Below are 15,873 nucleotides of genomic sequence, written 5' to 3'. Positions count from 1 at the left end.
TCACCATCTGCAGTGATTTTGGAGCCCAAAAAAACAAAGTCTGACACTGTTTCCACTGTTTCCCCATCTATTTCCCATGAAGTGATGGGACCGGATGCCATGATCTTCGTTTTCTGAATGTTGAGCTTTAGGCCAACTTTGTCACTCTCCTCTTTCACTTTCATCAAGAGGCTTTTTAGTTCCTCTTCACTTTCTGCCATAAGGGTGGTGTCATCTGCATATCTGAGGTTATTGATATTTCTCCCGGCAGTCTTGACTCCAGCTTCTTCCAGCCCAGCGTTTCTCAAGATGTACTCTGCATAGAAGTTAAATAAGCAGGGTGACAGTATACAGCCTTGATGTACTCCTTTTCCTATTTGGAACCAGTCTGTTGTTCCATGTCCAGTTTTAACTGTTGCTTCCTGACCTACATACAGATTTCTCAAGAGGCAGGTCAGGTGGTCTGGTATTCCCATCTCTTTCAGAATTTTCCAGTTTATTGTGATCCACACAGTCAAAGGCTTTGGCATAGTCAATAAAGCAGAAATAGATGGTTTTCTGGAACTCTCTTGCTTTTTCCATGATCCAGCAGATGTTGGCAATTTGGTCTCTGGTTCCTCTGCCTTTTCTAAAACCAGCTTGAACATCAGGAAGTTCATGGTTCACGTATTGCTGAAGCCTGGCTTGGAGAATTTTGAGCATTACTTTACTAGCGTGTGAGATGAGTGCAATTGTGTGGTAGTTTGAGCATTCTTTGGCATTGCCTTTCTTTGGGATTGGAATGAAAACTGACCTTTTCCAGTCCTGTGGCCACTGCTGAGTTTTCCACATTTGCTGTGCTAGTGTCATATAAAATGATAAACAAGGAAGTCTCAGGCACAAATCATGCTAAAAGCTAAGATGTAACCTACTTTAGAAACGGAGTCAGGACCTCTGAAATGTGAAAGTTGAGAGGACACCCATGGATCGAGCTAGGGTCACTGGGCTAGGGAGAAGAGCCTTCCAAGCAAAGGAAACACACGTTCAGCGGCCCCAGAGGAGCTGGAGAGCCTGCTTTCTTCAAGCCACTAAATAAAGTCAGTGTGACTGGAAAATAATGAGCAAGAGGGACAGTGATGAAAGATAAAAACCACCCAAACCATGTGAGCCATGGTTACGAGTTTGGATTTTATTCTAAACTCAACGGGGAATCCTTGAAAGTTTAAGCAGGGGATAGAAAGTGAAAGTGAATTTGCTCAGTTGTGTCCAACTCTTTGCGACCCCATGGACTGTAGCCTGTAGATCGAACCCGGGTCTCCCGCGTTGTAGGCGGACGCTTTACCGTCTGAGCCACCAGGGAAGGACGTGTCCAGTGGGGGATGGATATGGACGTCCAGGGGATGGACATATCCATATCACAGTCTAAGAAAGTCAGTCTTGTGGCCATATGGACCTGGTCCAGATGAGGACTGGCAGAAGAAACAGAAGTGAATATTGAGAGGTAGAATTACAGGCCACGGTGCTTGAGTAGCTGTGAGTCAGGGGGATGAAGGGATCCTACGGTAATATTCACTGAGATGGGTTTGATGGCAGTAGGTAAGGATGAAAGCATGGAATCGGCGTTCAATTCAGAATATGTTAATATGTTTGATGCGCCTGAAGCATTGAGAAGGAGATAAGTCAAGATTTGGATGTATGCACTGGAGCTCAGAGGAGGAGGTCAGGGGTCAGAGACTGGTAAATTTGGAGTTGTTAGCATGTAGGTGGCATTTTATGTCCATGACAGTTGCCAAAAGGAGGTAAGAGGGGAGGGACCACGGTTGAACCCTAAGGAGCACCAGTGTTTGGAAACTTGGTAGAAGAGTAGCAGCCAGCAAAGGAGACCACACAGGAGCCTCAAGTATAGCAGAAGAAAGCACAGAGCTGTGCCACGTTGACAGAGCCCAGAAAGGAAGTGTTGCCCAGAGGGAGATTTATGTTAATGCCAACGAGAAGCTGAATGAGAGGAAGTCGGTTGTCCTTTGCACAGGGCAACACGGAGATCACGAGTCAGTGTAATGGCCAGTTTTGGTGGAGAGTTGGAGACAAGAGCCGTATATTTATGGGATTAAGAGCCCACCGAAGGGAATCAACTTCTTGTAGAATTTCTGTTACGAACAGGAAAAAAAGAACTGCAGAAATAGCAGGAGCGTTCTTTAATGACTGAAGAGGCTAGAGCTTGTTTTATGCTCATTGAAATGCCCCAGCAGAGATGGATTACTTGGTAATTCAAGAGCTAGATGAGCTAGCTGAAGAAAGGAAGTACTTTAGAAGATGATAAGTGTTTGGATACATGGCTCAGAGAGAGGAATTGACCCTTAACAGGGAAAAAGCCTCTTTCTTTGTTGTAAGAAGACAGAAAGCCACAGGTGAGTGGGGTGGGAAGGGAAAGGAGTGTTTGCTGTTGTAGTGGAAGAGGAGGGCGGGGAGAAGTTGGTGTTTGATGGCTCCATGAAAACAGACACACTCTTCGCTTCTGTGTCTTCTCCACATAGAGTGTTTGACACATGGAAGATGCTTAGTAAATATCTGCCCAGTCAATGAATACCTCATTCACAGCTTCTGTCTTCTTAGTGAAATATGAAGTAAATTGTCCAGGGAGGAAATGGGCAAGTGGGCTGGGGGATGTGAGCAGTTTGGGAAGAAGCAAGAGAAGCAATGTTACTAGAGAATCATAACACAGTCACGAGGAAGTTAAAAATGCTCATTTGACATCTGTGATGAGTGATTTAAGAGACAACAAACAGTGGCCCAGGAGAAACTGTCAGGGAAGCTCATGAGAAGTCTCAGTGATCCTGAAGAATTTAAGCAGTGTCCATACTTGAGTAAGAACATCAGGAAAGGAAAGATAGGAGATGATGGTTGGAAAGAGACACAATTGGAATTTAGGTTTCAGAGGTGGTGCATGTTCTCAGGATGACAAGGCCCAGAAAGGGACTGGAACGGTAGAAGAATTTTTTTTTTGAAAGGTTCCCAGAAATGAGAAGGCATAAAGGAACTGAAAGAACAGGTTGATGGATGGATGGTTCGATCCCCAGAAAGAGGACAAGAATAAAGGCAGAGGTGAAAATCATGAGCTAGGAGCTAAAGTCTCCCAAGAATGAGGGACTTCTCCACCTATGACCACTACAGGCAGTGGCGGTGGGGAGAAGGTGAGGATGTGTAGTCAGACGGCATAACTTTCAAAGGAGCAGCGGGATGCGGTTTTGCAAGAGAGGAGAGTCTGACAGTTTAGGAACCTCACTGAAGAACCAGGAGACAACCAGCTCCACCTCTGGCTTTCAGCTGTGTACACCTGAAACAAAAAGCAGCCTTCATTTTAGAGGCTTGCGAGGAGATGGGCCAGTTTCCGTTAAATCGGGAAGGAGAGAGAAATGTTTGAAAAGGCTCGTTATCTGGGAGAGCTTGTTCACTGTGGAGCAGGAATCCCAGGGGCACAGAGAGAGGTTGTAGCTGGGAGGGGAGGCTCATAGTGGAGGCTGCCGAGACCTTTATGGCAACGAGAACAGTGGGCGATGCCCAAGTCTCAGAAGTCAGGTACGACGTGAGGCATGATGGAAGGCATAATGAGGACCTTTGGAGGGAAGGGGGTGCACAACCAGACCACCTGGCTCTCATTATCTTACCTGGCTGTTGTTATCTCAAGTGCGTCTCTTGGGCACTAAAGCAGCTCACTTAGCCTTCACTCCAAAAAAACTTGCTTGGTATCATAGACTTGTTGACACCAAGGAAAGATAAGTGTAATGCCATCTAACACAATCCAGAAAATCATGGTTTAAATTATGTGGGTCATGGAAGTTCTAATCTGTTCATTAAACGTGCAGTGGAAACTAACCCACTGCATTGCCTCAAACCAAAGTGAAAGTGAAGTCGCTCAGTCGTGTCTGACTCTTTGCGACCCATGGACTGTAGCCCACCAAGCTCCTCCATCCATGGGATTCTCCAGGCAAGAATACTGGAGTGGGTTGCCATTTCCTTCTCCAGGGGATCTTCCCAACCCAGGGATCGAACCCAGGTCTCCCACATTGCAGGCAGACGCTTTAACCTCTGCACCACCAGGGAAGCCCTTAAATACAAGAATCAAAGATTTCAAGGGAGGAAAGGAAGCCAGGTTGAAAGAAGAAGGGGGAGGAGGTGGGAAAGTTGGGGGCGAAAGGAGTGGCCTTACAGACGTCCCCTGCCACCTACAGATACCCAGGCATTATGGGACTTTTCCCTGGGCCTCCAGAGAAGGGAGGACTGGAACTCGGCCCTGCCAGAAATCAGACCAGACCAGAACCAGAATTCGAGTTCTCTGCCAAGAGGAGATGATCAGTCTCCAATCCTCAGCTCAGGCTGAGGGCCCTTCGACCAGATTCCTGCGTCCAGGACTGGGGTACTAGAAAAACAGGGAAGGATAGGAAGGGTTAAGGAGAGGAAAGAGAGAGGGAAAGGGGAGAGAGGTCAATAAAGTCTCTTGTTCAAACCAAAGGCTTACACAAAACTACCAGACAATGAAATGTCACTCTTCCCCTCCTCCTGGCCTCAGATTCACCTTGAAACCAGCATAGTTGCCTCCAGACTAGAGAGGGGAGAGATGTGAAGATCCTGTTTTAGAGAAAAGCAAAGCCCAGGAAGACACAGGCGGGGCAAAGGGTGCAGTGGTGAGTGCCACACCCTCTTGGGGAAGTTCCATTTCCCTGAGCATGAGGCCCTCATGTTTGGAGACTAATAGCCTGCTCAAAAGCATTTCCCAGGGGCTATAGTAAAGGGTAAAATAATTTGTGCCCACAGACAGCCTTGCCCTCTGATGAGCGCACCATCAGAAGGTGTGCTTAGCAGATCTATTTGCAGAGCAGAAGCTTCCAGAAGTCTGTGAAGTCATACCCTCAGTAGAAACTTCTGCAATGAAAATGGTTTGCAGATATCTGTCTTCAAAGCCTCACCCTTCCTGTGGGGCACGACATGGCCCACAGCTTGGACAAGGGACAAACAAGCCAATAGTTTTGACCTCCCTTCCAGAAAATCCCATGACTACTAGAAGTTGAGTTACTTTTTGGCATCATGTCATCTGAAACATCTGAAAAAGAAAAAAATATATATTAAAAAAAAAACTTGTAAATTGCAATCCAGGATGCAGTCTGTTTCTCTAATTATATTTCAGGTGTTGTTTGATCTGTTTTCTCCTTACATTTAGTTTCAGCCATCCTAATGATGTTTTTTTTTTTCTAGGCAATGAACAAGGTCTAGCCCTTTCTCTAGCCAATTTACTACATCAGTCGATGACAGATGTCCAGGGATGAAAAGAACATTATTAGTAATAAAACTGAGACTATAAACAGCAATGTGACAGGCACCCCCAGAGAAGCTGTCACCAACTCCCCAGGGCTAACTACCTGCAAATGAAGAAAAATAAGATTAAGATTACTGAGAATTTAAGAAGCGTGTTTTTTTTAATTCTAATACATATAGAAAATAGAGGGTTCTCTACATAGCATGGGGAAATGGATTAATCATAAATTCATGTTCCTCTATAAAGTTATTTTAGATTTTTTTTTATCCAAAGAGGAAGCATATACCCTGCTTTTTTGTGAGTCTCTAAATGATGAAGGAATAGTGAGCTGAATTTTTTTTTAATAGAGAAAAAAGGAAGGAAAATGGAGGCAGCTTGGTATCAGGAAAGGGTGGCCTTCAAGAGCCAGAGCCTCGAGTTCTGATGAGGGGTGTGGGTTTCCTGCTGGGTGAACTTCAGCGAGGGATTGAATGTCTTTATGACCCGGTGGTCTCACCTGTCACTTCCCAGGATAGACAGAGCATGAACCGAGTAGGCAAAGTGTTGGTACAGTCCTTGGCACTTGGGTGTGCAAAGAGAGGCATTCTAACAGAAAAATTTACGCCTGTGTTAGTTGCTCAGTCATGTCCGACTGTTTGCAACCCCATGGACTGTAGCTCAACCAGACTCCTCTGTCCATGGGATTTTCCAGGCAAGGACACTGGAGTGGGTTGCCATTTCCTCCCCTAGGGGATCTTCCCAACCCAGGGATCGAACCTGTGTTTCCAGTGTCTCCTACCTTGGCAGGAGGACTTTTCAACACTGAGCCACCTGGGAAGCCCACAGTCCTCGGCTCAGGGTGGTAATTCAGAGAATGGTGTCTCTAGTAGGGATTTCTAGCCTCCAGGGGGGCTAGGAGACAGGGCCATGGGGGGATTTTCCAGGTTCTTGTGGCCAGGACATCACAGAGGCCAGAATTCAGCAGGGGAAAAGCTGGACAGCCCCTATAGAGGTTGCTTTTGTAGCTGTACCTGAGTGCCCCCAAAAGGCCACTCTGGGAAATTCCACGGCCAAACAAAAACGGCCACCTCTCCTGCTCAGAAGATCTGAAAGACTGCGGCAGCTCCTGGACGGCTGACAAGCTCTGACTCATTTTAACAGAACATTAGCCAGTTTCCCCAGATTTTAGTTTTACCTAGTATCCCTGTGCTTTTAATTTCCCTCACAAGATTTAGCTTCCCTCTCGCTGTCTTTTCTGAAGCAAGCATGGGAATTACTCCTCGTAAGGAGCGGTCTGTGCCCTTCTCCAGAGGACGGGCCTTTGAGGGGCTGTCCAGTGGAGGGGAGGGTTTAAACCCCCCATGACCTGACCCTCAGGTGACCACCTGCATGGAGCCAGTGGCCGGCAAGAGCCGGGAAGCTAACTGGCCCATGTGGGACTTGAAACTGGGGCCCTGGCTTCATTATAGAACATTCTCCTACCGAACCCAACTCTTCCTGCAACAGACCACCAAAGCGCCACCTCAGTTTGATTGTCCTCTCCCCTGACTCATTATTTAGGTTCTTAAAATATGAGTTTACTGAAATGTCTATGCATTTTATACTTTAATACTTTAAAATGAGTATTTCCTGTTCTTAAGAGAACCCTTGAGCGTACACATAAAGACTGAATAATTTACTCCCCAAATATATGAAATATAAACCATACCGATGAGTTGCAAGATTACCTAGATAGGTCGTCTAGCAGGATGTATTTTGACTATAGTCTGATGCAATGTAGGAAGAACTTTTTTTTTTTTTTTTTAATTTTCTCCTTAGGTATAGAATAGTATAATGAGCATCTGGTGGCTCAGACAGTAAAGAATCTGCCTGTGATGCCGGAGACGCAGGCTCAATCCCTGGGTCGGGAAGATCCCCTAGAGCAGGAAATGGCAACCTGATCCAGTATTCTTGTCTGGAGAAATCCATGGACAGAGGAGCCTGGTGGGCTATATATAGTCCATGGGGTCGCAAAGAGTCGGACACCACTGAACAGCTAACACTTTCACTTTCACAGGGAATAGTATACTTTGTTAATATTAAAATTTTCTTAATGTTTGCAAATGTTATTCTGTCGGGTCACAATTATGTTAGGTATCTGTCTGTAGATTATCCACTTTATGAAAGTATATCTAGAAATGTTCAAACTTAAGAGCTTAAACAGCATAAGTTGACAAATAAGTGTTAATATATGCATGTACACAAGCACACACAGAGACCCTCACTGTGATTCCAAAGGCAGACTATGCAGAAGTGATTTTTAGAGAATTTGCTACTTTTGAGCTCACCCGAGAAGGGACTCCTCCCTGCAGAACTAGTTCATGTTACAGATTAATCACATTCATCCAAGTTAGTTCTATTTATAAATGCTATTCAACACTGATAAGTAAAAAAAAAAAGCCCTAGGAAATAACACAAGCTGCATCAAAGGGACAGTAATTGTCCTCTCCACCCTGTGCAGCCCATTCACCACTTCACCATTCTGTGTGCTTCACACTCAGATGAGTACAAATATTCTGCTCGGTTTAGTGCTAATTTGTCACCGCTCTCCAGTAAGTATACAGTAGGTTTCCTTCCGTGCACTCTCAACTTTGTGCCAGTAAGTGGTTGAAAGGAACCTGTGTAAATGTGGGTCGAGCTTTGAAAAGAACTGCACAGTGACCTCTGCTAATGACATACACAGGGCTTCCCAAAGGTGGCGCAGTGGTAGAGAATCTGCCTGCCGAGGCAGGAGACCAGGTTCAGTCCCTGGGTCCAGAAGAGCCTGGAGGAGGAAATGGCAACTGGCTCCAGTGTTCTTGCCTGGAAAATTCCATGGACAAAGGAGCCTGGACGGGCTACATACTATGGGGCCGCAGAGTCAGATTAATTGTTTCCTTCAGACATTAAACTTTCTTGAATACTAGAACATTCTTGGTCCAGGTCAAATGTTTTTCTTATAAATTTCACAATGGTGAAAAAACAATGCATTCAGTAAATATAGGTAAATTCAATGTAAACGTAGTGAATTCAAACCCTGTGTGTACTTTTTAACCAGAAATTACCAGATATACAAGCTAAAATGTTTGTCTTCCTTTAAAAAAGGAATTGTTTGCCCAAGTGCTCCTAGAGTGTATCATAAATAGTTTGAATGAAATAAAGTCATTCTTATAAATCCCTTAGTTAATAAATGGAAAGAAGAGCATAATTTATGCATTCTGTCAGAATTTGAGACTGTGACAGATGTATTCAGCAAGAACTGTTAAGGTATTATTGCACTTTGTCCGTAGGTTAGCTTCTTCCTAGAAAAAGTATTATCGTAGCAGTATAATTGCTCAGCTAAATTACATAGCCTGGTGATCTGTCATCAAATCAGAAAATAGCTAATTACTTAACCATTTATTTAAAATAGGAAAATAATTCACATAGGTAAAACCATCCTATCCCACTCTGTGATTAATTCCCATTGTCATTGATTATTTTATTCGAGTTCTTTAAGAATGAAGTTAAATTTCATTCATTTATTCTACAACTATGAACTGTGCAACAGCTATGGTCAAGACTATGTGATGAATTCAGGAATACAACTCCGTGAGGGAGACGGGGGCAGTGAGGAGGGCCTACAGGAAGGTCTTAGGAGCTGGAGCACGCAGATCCCATGACTCACAAACCGCAACAGCCAAAGGCCTCCGTGAGGACCCCGCCCCACGCTGGGGAGAGATTCACTCAGAAAAGTAAGGGAAAAGAGAAAGTCCACTTGGAAGGAAAGGAACAGAGTTGGGAGATGGCAGGAACCGAGTTTGAACACTGCCCCCAGAACTGAAGAAGAAACTCTAGAGCCATTAAGAGCTACTTGGAATCCTTCCTCCTAAAACTTCAGAACTAATTTCATGTAAAGGAGGGCAACAGAAAGAAGCAATTAAAATCCCAATAGAAGAGAAAAAGGTCAAATCCCACAGAGTTTCTGAGGAGGCGGAGAGGAGAACAGAACGGTGTCCTGAGAGACGCGAGTGCTTAGCAACCGGTCCTGTCCACCCGTCAGGTGAAAACCAAAGTAACTACTCCAAAGGGAATTAAGTTACTAAGAAATTCAGAGAAGGAAATGGCAACCCACTCCAGTACTCTTGCCTGGAAAATTCCATGGATGGAGGAGCCTGGTAGGCTATAGTCCATGGGGTCGCAGAGAGTCGGACACAAGTGAGCAACTTCACTGGTTCACTGGTTCAGTTCAATTCAGTTGCTCAGTGGTGTCCAACTCTTTGGGACCCCATGAACTGCAGCTTGCCATCACCAGCTCTCGGAGTTCACTCAAACTCATGTCCATCGAGTCGATGATGCCATCCAGCCATCTCATCCTCTGTCATCCCCTTCTCCCGCCTTCAATCTTTCCCAGCATCACGGTCTTTCCCAATGAGTCAGTTCTTCGCATCAGGTGGCCAAAGTATTGGAGTTTCAGCTTCAGCATCAGTCCTTTCAATGAATATTCAGGACTGATTTCCTTTAGGATGGACTGGTTGGATCTCCTTGCAGACCAAGGGACTTTCAGGAGTCTTCTCCAACACCACAGTTCAAAAGCATCAATTCTTTGGCGCTCAGCTTTCTTCACAGTCCAACTCTCACATCCATTCATGACTACTGGAAAAACCATAGCTTTGACTAGATGGACCTTTGTTGGCAAAGTAATGTCTCTGCTCTTTAATATGCTGTCTGGGTTGGTCATAACTTTTCTTCCAAGGAGCAAGTGTCTTTTAATTTTATGGCTGCAGTCACCATCTGCAGTGATTTTGGAGCCCAGAAAAATAGTTAGCCACTGTTTCCACTGTTTCCCATCTATTTGCCATGAAGTAATGGGACCAGATGCCATGATCTTAGTTTCTGAATGTTGACTTTTAAGCCAACTTTTTCACTCTCTTTCACTTTCATCAAGAGGCTCTTTAGTTGTTCTTTGCTTTCTGCCATAAAGGTGGTGTCATCTGCATATCTGAGGTTATTGATATTTCTCCCAGCAATCTTGATTCCAGCTTGTGCTTCTTCCAGCCCAGCGTTTCTCATGATGTACTCTGCATATAAGTTAAATAAGCAGGGTGACAATATACAGCCTTGATGTACTCCTTTTCCTATTTGGAACCAATCTGTTGTTCCATGTCCAGTTCTAACTGTTGCTTCCTGACCTGCATACAGATTTCTCAAAAGGCAGGTCAGGTGGTCTGGTATTCCTATCTCTAAGAATTTTCTGCAGTGTGTTTGTATTAAGAAATTACACAAGTGCAGATAAATAACAGGAGATATTTTCTTAAGAGAAATAGAAAGTGAAAAGAAAGAAAATTCTTTAAAATGAAAATAAAGTAAGATGAACTTTATTTGGGCTTCCCAGGTAGCTCAGTGGTAAAGAATCTGCCTGCCGATGTAGGGTATACCAGAGATGGGGGTTCAGTCCCTAGGTGGGGAAGATCCTCAGGAGGAGGAAATGGCAACCCACTCCAGTGTTCTTGCCTGGGCAGTCCCATATCCAGAGGAGCCTGGCGAGGCCATAGGGTTGCAGAGAATGAGACGCCACTGAGTACTTTATTTACCAACTTCTAAATCAGTTTAGAGAAGTTGACCAACTTAGAAGTTGGATAAAGAAAATCTAATATATGTATGCTAGAAAGCCCATGAGAAAAACATCAAAGCAAGAGAATGGAGCAAATACTAAAAAATTGAATTCAATACAACTTTCCTGACATAGAATGTGTGTGAAAATTGATCAGAAAACGACCAGCACCAAGACATGTGCTGTGCTGTGCTAAGTCCCGTCAGTCGAGTCTGACTCTGTGCGACCCCGTGGCGTGCAGCCCGCCAGGCTCCTCTGTCCGTGGAATTCTCCAGGCAAGATTACTGAACTGGGATGCCAAGACTTCCTCCAGGGGATCTTCCCAACCCAGGGACTGAACCCACTTCTTCTGTGACTCCTGCACTGCAGGCGATTTATTTACTGCTGAGCCACTGGAGAAGCCTCACCAAGACATATTCTAATAAAATTACTAGATTCTAAAGAAAAAGAAATCCTTTGGGCATCTGGGCAAAAAAGATCAATTTACTCATAAAGGAAAAAAAAAATTAGATCATCATCAGGCTTGCCCATAACACTTAACATCAGAACACAAAATAAGACATTTAAGATACTTGAGGAGGAAAAAAGGTGAACCCAGGACTCATCCAGCCAAACTCATGCTCAGGAATAAAGGCCCCGAATCATTTGTCACTGACCAAGAATTCAGTGAGTACTTTTCCAGTGACATATTCCCGAGGAATTAGAGAACAAACTTAAAACCACCAGAATTGCTGATCAGACATTAACATGAGGCCTGGTAGTGAACATTAAGAGAGTGTGTGTGTGTAGAGTTAATATAACATGACAGTTAGAAAGAAAGCATAGTATGAAATGGTCCTATGTTTCAACAGTGTAGATACACTATTATTGTTAGAAAAGTTCAGCAGGAGAATGAGTAGAGCACATGAAAGTATATTTGAGGTTTTTAGTAATCATATTCATGGTGATAATATTATTACTGTTCTGAAATCACGGTGTGTACAATGTAAGCTGAAGCTAATCTGCTGTTGTGAATCTGATAATCCTACCATTCTCTGTCTTTTTTTTTTTCTTTTTTAAACTTTTTATTTTGTGTTGAGGTATAGCCAATTAACAATTTTGTGATGGTTTCAGGTGAACAGCAAAGGCACTCAGTCATACATATAAATATATCCATTCTCCCCAAACTCTCCTCCCATCCAGGCGGTCACGTAATATTGAGAAGAGTTCCCTGTGTGACACAGTAGGTCCTTGTTCGTTATCCATTTTAAATATAGCAGCGTGTACATGTCCATCCCAAACTCCCTAACTGTCCCTTCTGCCCAGCAACCGTGAGCTCATTCGCTAAGTCTGTGAGTCTCTCTGGTCTGTAAGTCCATTTGCATGATTTCTTGCTAGATTCCACATATAAGGGATGTCATACGATATTTCTCCCTCTCTGACTTAACTTCACTCAATATGACAATTCCTAGGTCCATCCACGTTGCTGCACACGGTATTATTTCATTCTTCTTTGTGGCTGAGTAATATTCCATCGTATATATGTATCACATCTCTATCATTCTCTGTGTTCTTGATAGCCAGTGGGGGGAGGGGTGGAAAGGAAGATATAGATGTAAAATTGAAAATGTTAAGTAAAAACTCTATAGTTTGGAAATAGCTACCATTTTAGCAAATTCAAGTCTACAAAATAAAATTATTAGCTGTACTCCCCAGGCTGTACATTAGCTCCCCGGGGTGTAGCCATTTTGTAAAACTGAAATTTTGTACCCATTTTGCATAGGCCAAGACAGAAATTTTCACAGTCCAGTGGTACAGAGCTGAGCAGAGGATTCAATAAATACTTACTGGAATCATTCACAGTGATATGAGGGGATGTCATGTGCCAAAGCCAAAGGGGAGCGGGAGACTTCGTCATACAAGTCTGACCAAACCCCCACCTGGCTTAAAGCCAGCGTCGCGTCTGCTCTGCCCTTGCCCCTGAGTGTTAGTGCAGGAGAGCAGGCACTCTACTGACCAGCCTGCTCTAGACTCACAGGCTCTGACCCGGGATGGGCTGCTGTTGTTCAGCTGCTGAGTCGTGTCTGACTCCTTGCGACTCCATGGACTGCAGCACCCATGGGACCAGGCTCCCATGTCCTTCACTATTTTCCAGAGTTGGCTCCGATTCACGTCCACTCAGTGAGTGATGCTATCTAACCATCTCATCCTCTGTTGCCCACTTCTCCTTTGGCCTTCAATCTTTGCCAAAGAGTCAGCTCTTTGCATCAGGTTCATCTTCAGCATCAGTCCTTCCAATGAATATCCAGGGTTGATCTCCTTTAGGATTGACTGGTTTGACCTCCTTGCAGCCCAAGGGACTCTCAAGAGTCTTTTCTAGCAGCACGATTCGAAAGTATCAGTTCTTTAGTGCTCAGCTTTTCTTTAAGGTCCAACGCTCACATCATGGGCTGTCAGTGCCCAGCAACAATTCTAATTATCCCTTCCTTCTCCTTTCTCATCCACACCTTTCCTTCTCTTCTCAAATTCCCCAAGCCTCCCTTGTCCAGACCTGGGGCCCAGCACGCAGCCTTCCTCCCCTCCAAGATCACCCCTCTTCTCATCTTTCGGCTCCCATTGCGTCACCTGCTCAGGGGCACCACCAAGTGCCTCCTCTTCCCACTCACTCCCTTTGGCATACTAGCATCCTGCTAGAGGTCTCCCATTTTCAGAAAACTCTTTACAGTCCCACAGCCCCTCCAGCTGCTCCCCCCCATCTCTGCAGCCCTTTCGGCCAAACTCCTAGAAAGGAGTGTCCGTGCTCGCCTCTTGGCAGCTGCTCCTCCCATTCTCTCTTGACTCCACCCCCACCAGGCTTTCGGCTCCATGCCTCCAATAAGTCACGGCTCCTGTCAAGATTACAACGGCATTTCCGTTTCTAAGTCCAGCCAGCTTCCAGATAAAGTGGTTTATCTGCAGCCTTTTACACAGTCTGTCGCGACGCACACACCCTCCTTGAAACACTGTTCCCCTGGCTTCCAGGACTTTCTCATCTGTCTCATTTTCCACTTGCCTACTAGACTGCTTCATCTCAGCATCCACAAAGTGCAGAGAGTCTCTTCCGGTCTTGGGGCTACTGAGATGACACAGAGTCTGACTGTCAAACCAGACGTACAAGAATCATAGATGGAGCCCAGTGTCACGCTTTACTAATAACTTTAAGGATGCTGGTAATGATGAAGTGCAGACAAAATAAAGGAAGCCCACGTCATTTAACACAGCTACTGTGTTTAACAGAGCCCAGGTCCTTTCTCAGCATATTGGGACATACTCTAGGCAAGAGTCGATGCATCAGGTCTCCAGGAAGCGCACAGAATGGTCTCTCCCATAAAACCTCTCGGGTATACAAACTGTCCCATCATTCACCACTTGATGAAATGTCTTCATTTACCCCTTAATAATTGCATAGCTTATGACATTTTCAGAGAGCCTTACTTTATGCATTCACATATTCTCGTCTGTTCACTGTAAGCAAACTTAGATCAAGTGTTTCCCGCTAAATGCGTTCTATAGATAAGAACTGTTTTCTAGCTAATGCCATTGTATGTAAGTAGTATTAGCATATTTACAAGGGGACTTGACCAGTCCATCTTTCTCTTTCTGATGAGGTCAGAAATATGAGAAAATGGATAGTTGCCTTGATGCTAATCCTCTCCTTTTCAGCTCTGTGCGCACCTGTGACTTCAAAACTGATGTCTACAACCTACATTTTTCTCCTAAATTCCAAAGCCATCCGTTCAGTTAGGCACTCAACATTTTGACTTAGCTGTGTCAGAAGTTAACAAACAATATGATCACAGCAGAAATAACAATTCCTTTTCTCAACTCTCTAAACACACACACACACACACACACACCTCTCTCCCATGTCCCCCCATCTCAGTAAGTCTCCCCCATGCTCCCCCGTCCTCTGTCCTTGGGGGACAAACATTACATCCTGCTTGATTCCTTTTCCTCTCACGTCACATATCCAATCCGCCTAAAAATATCTGCCATTTCTACCTTCAAAGTACATGCAGAGCTCAACCACTGATCCATCGTCATGCCCCCAGCTGCCTTCCTAGCTCAGGCCACCACCATCTCTCCATGGACCTTGCTGAAACCACCTCCGACCTGCGTCTCTGCTTCCTGCCTCCATCCTTGTCCCCAAGAGTCTACGCTGAGCATGTCGGCCAGATGGCTGTCTTTAAGAGATTAGTCACATTGTGTCATCCACAGCTCCACAGTCTCCAGTGGTTCCCGTATCTCTCAGAATAAAAGCCGGAATTCTTCTGGCGGCCTTTGGGGATCTATACATCCTGGACCCCCATGAACTCTCTGGCTCACCTACTATTACCTGCCCCCCACGCACACCCACTCACTTCACTTCAGACACACTGGCCTCTCTGCGGGACCTCCAGCAAACTGAGCACACTGCAGCCCCTGCACCTTTATCATGCTCTGTATTCAGCCTGGAAACTCGTTTCCCCCGGGGGGCACCTGGCTTGCTTTTCTAATCTCCTTCAGATGTTGGCTTAAATGAACCTTCTTTATAAGGGATTCCCTGATCACCTGTCTAAAACTGTCATTCGCGTCTTCCCCCGAATCTGTCTCTGGCTTTTTATTCTCCTCCCCACTTATCACCATCTGACATGCTAGACCTTTTGACCTTTCTGTATTTACTGTTCTAGTCTTTTGGATGAGAGTAAAGATGCCCTTTTGTTCAGGGCGGTATCCCAGCTGCCACGGGGGTGTCTGGCACATAGTAGGTGCTCAATAAATGTTGCACGAGTTAATTCATAGTGGAGCAGATCGATCTGAATTGAGCTGAGTTTAGAGGAGCATATGATCAAATAATGCAAGGAGAACAGTAATGTAGGGCTGTGATAAGGAAGGCTTTGGACGATGGCGTGTGCCGTTTGAATCTTATTCTGCAGGCTGGAGGAATCGTTAAAGTGAATTGAGCCAAGCAACAGCACAAAGAAATGAAGTCAGGGATAAAAGAAATCATACTCTA

At 44.8% G+C, this 15,873-nt stretch overlaps 1 protein-coding gene across 1 annotated transcript in view; it reads left to right on the top strand.

The window, feature by feature from the left end:
* Positions 1-15,873, top strand: part of PARK2 (parkin RBR E3 ubiquitin protein ligase) — a 1,213,425-nt gene that overhangs the window by 1,001,544 nt on the left and 196,008 nt on the right. The window lies entirely within an intron of this gene.

Source organism: Capra hircus, chromosome 9, assembly GCF_001704415.2.
Source record: "Capra hircus breed San Clemente chromosome 9, ASM170441v1, whole genome shotgun sequence".
Taxonomy (NCBI): Eukaryota; Metazoa; Chordata; class Mammalia; order Artiodactyla; family Bovidae; genus Capra; species Capra hircus.
The sequence above is the reverse complement of the archived record's forward strand: the minus strand, read 5'-3'. Positions and strand labels throughout refer to the sequence as shown.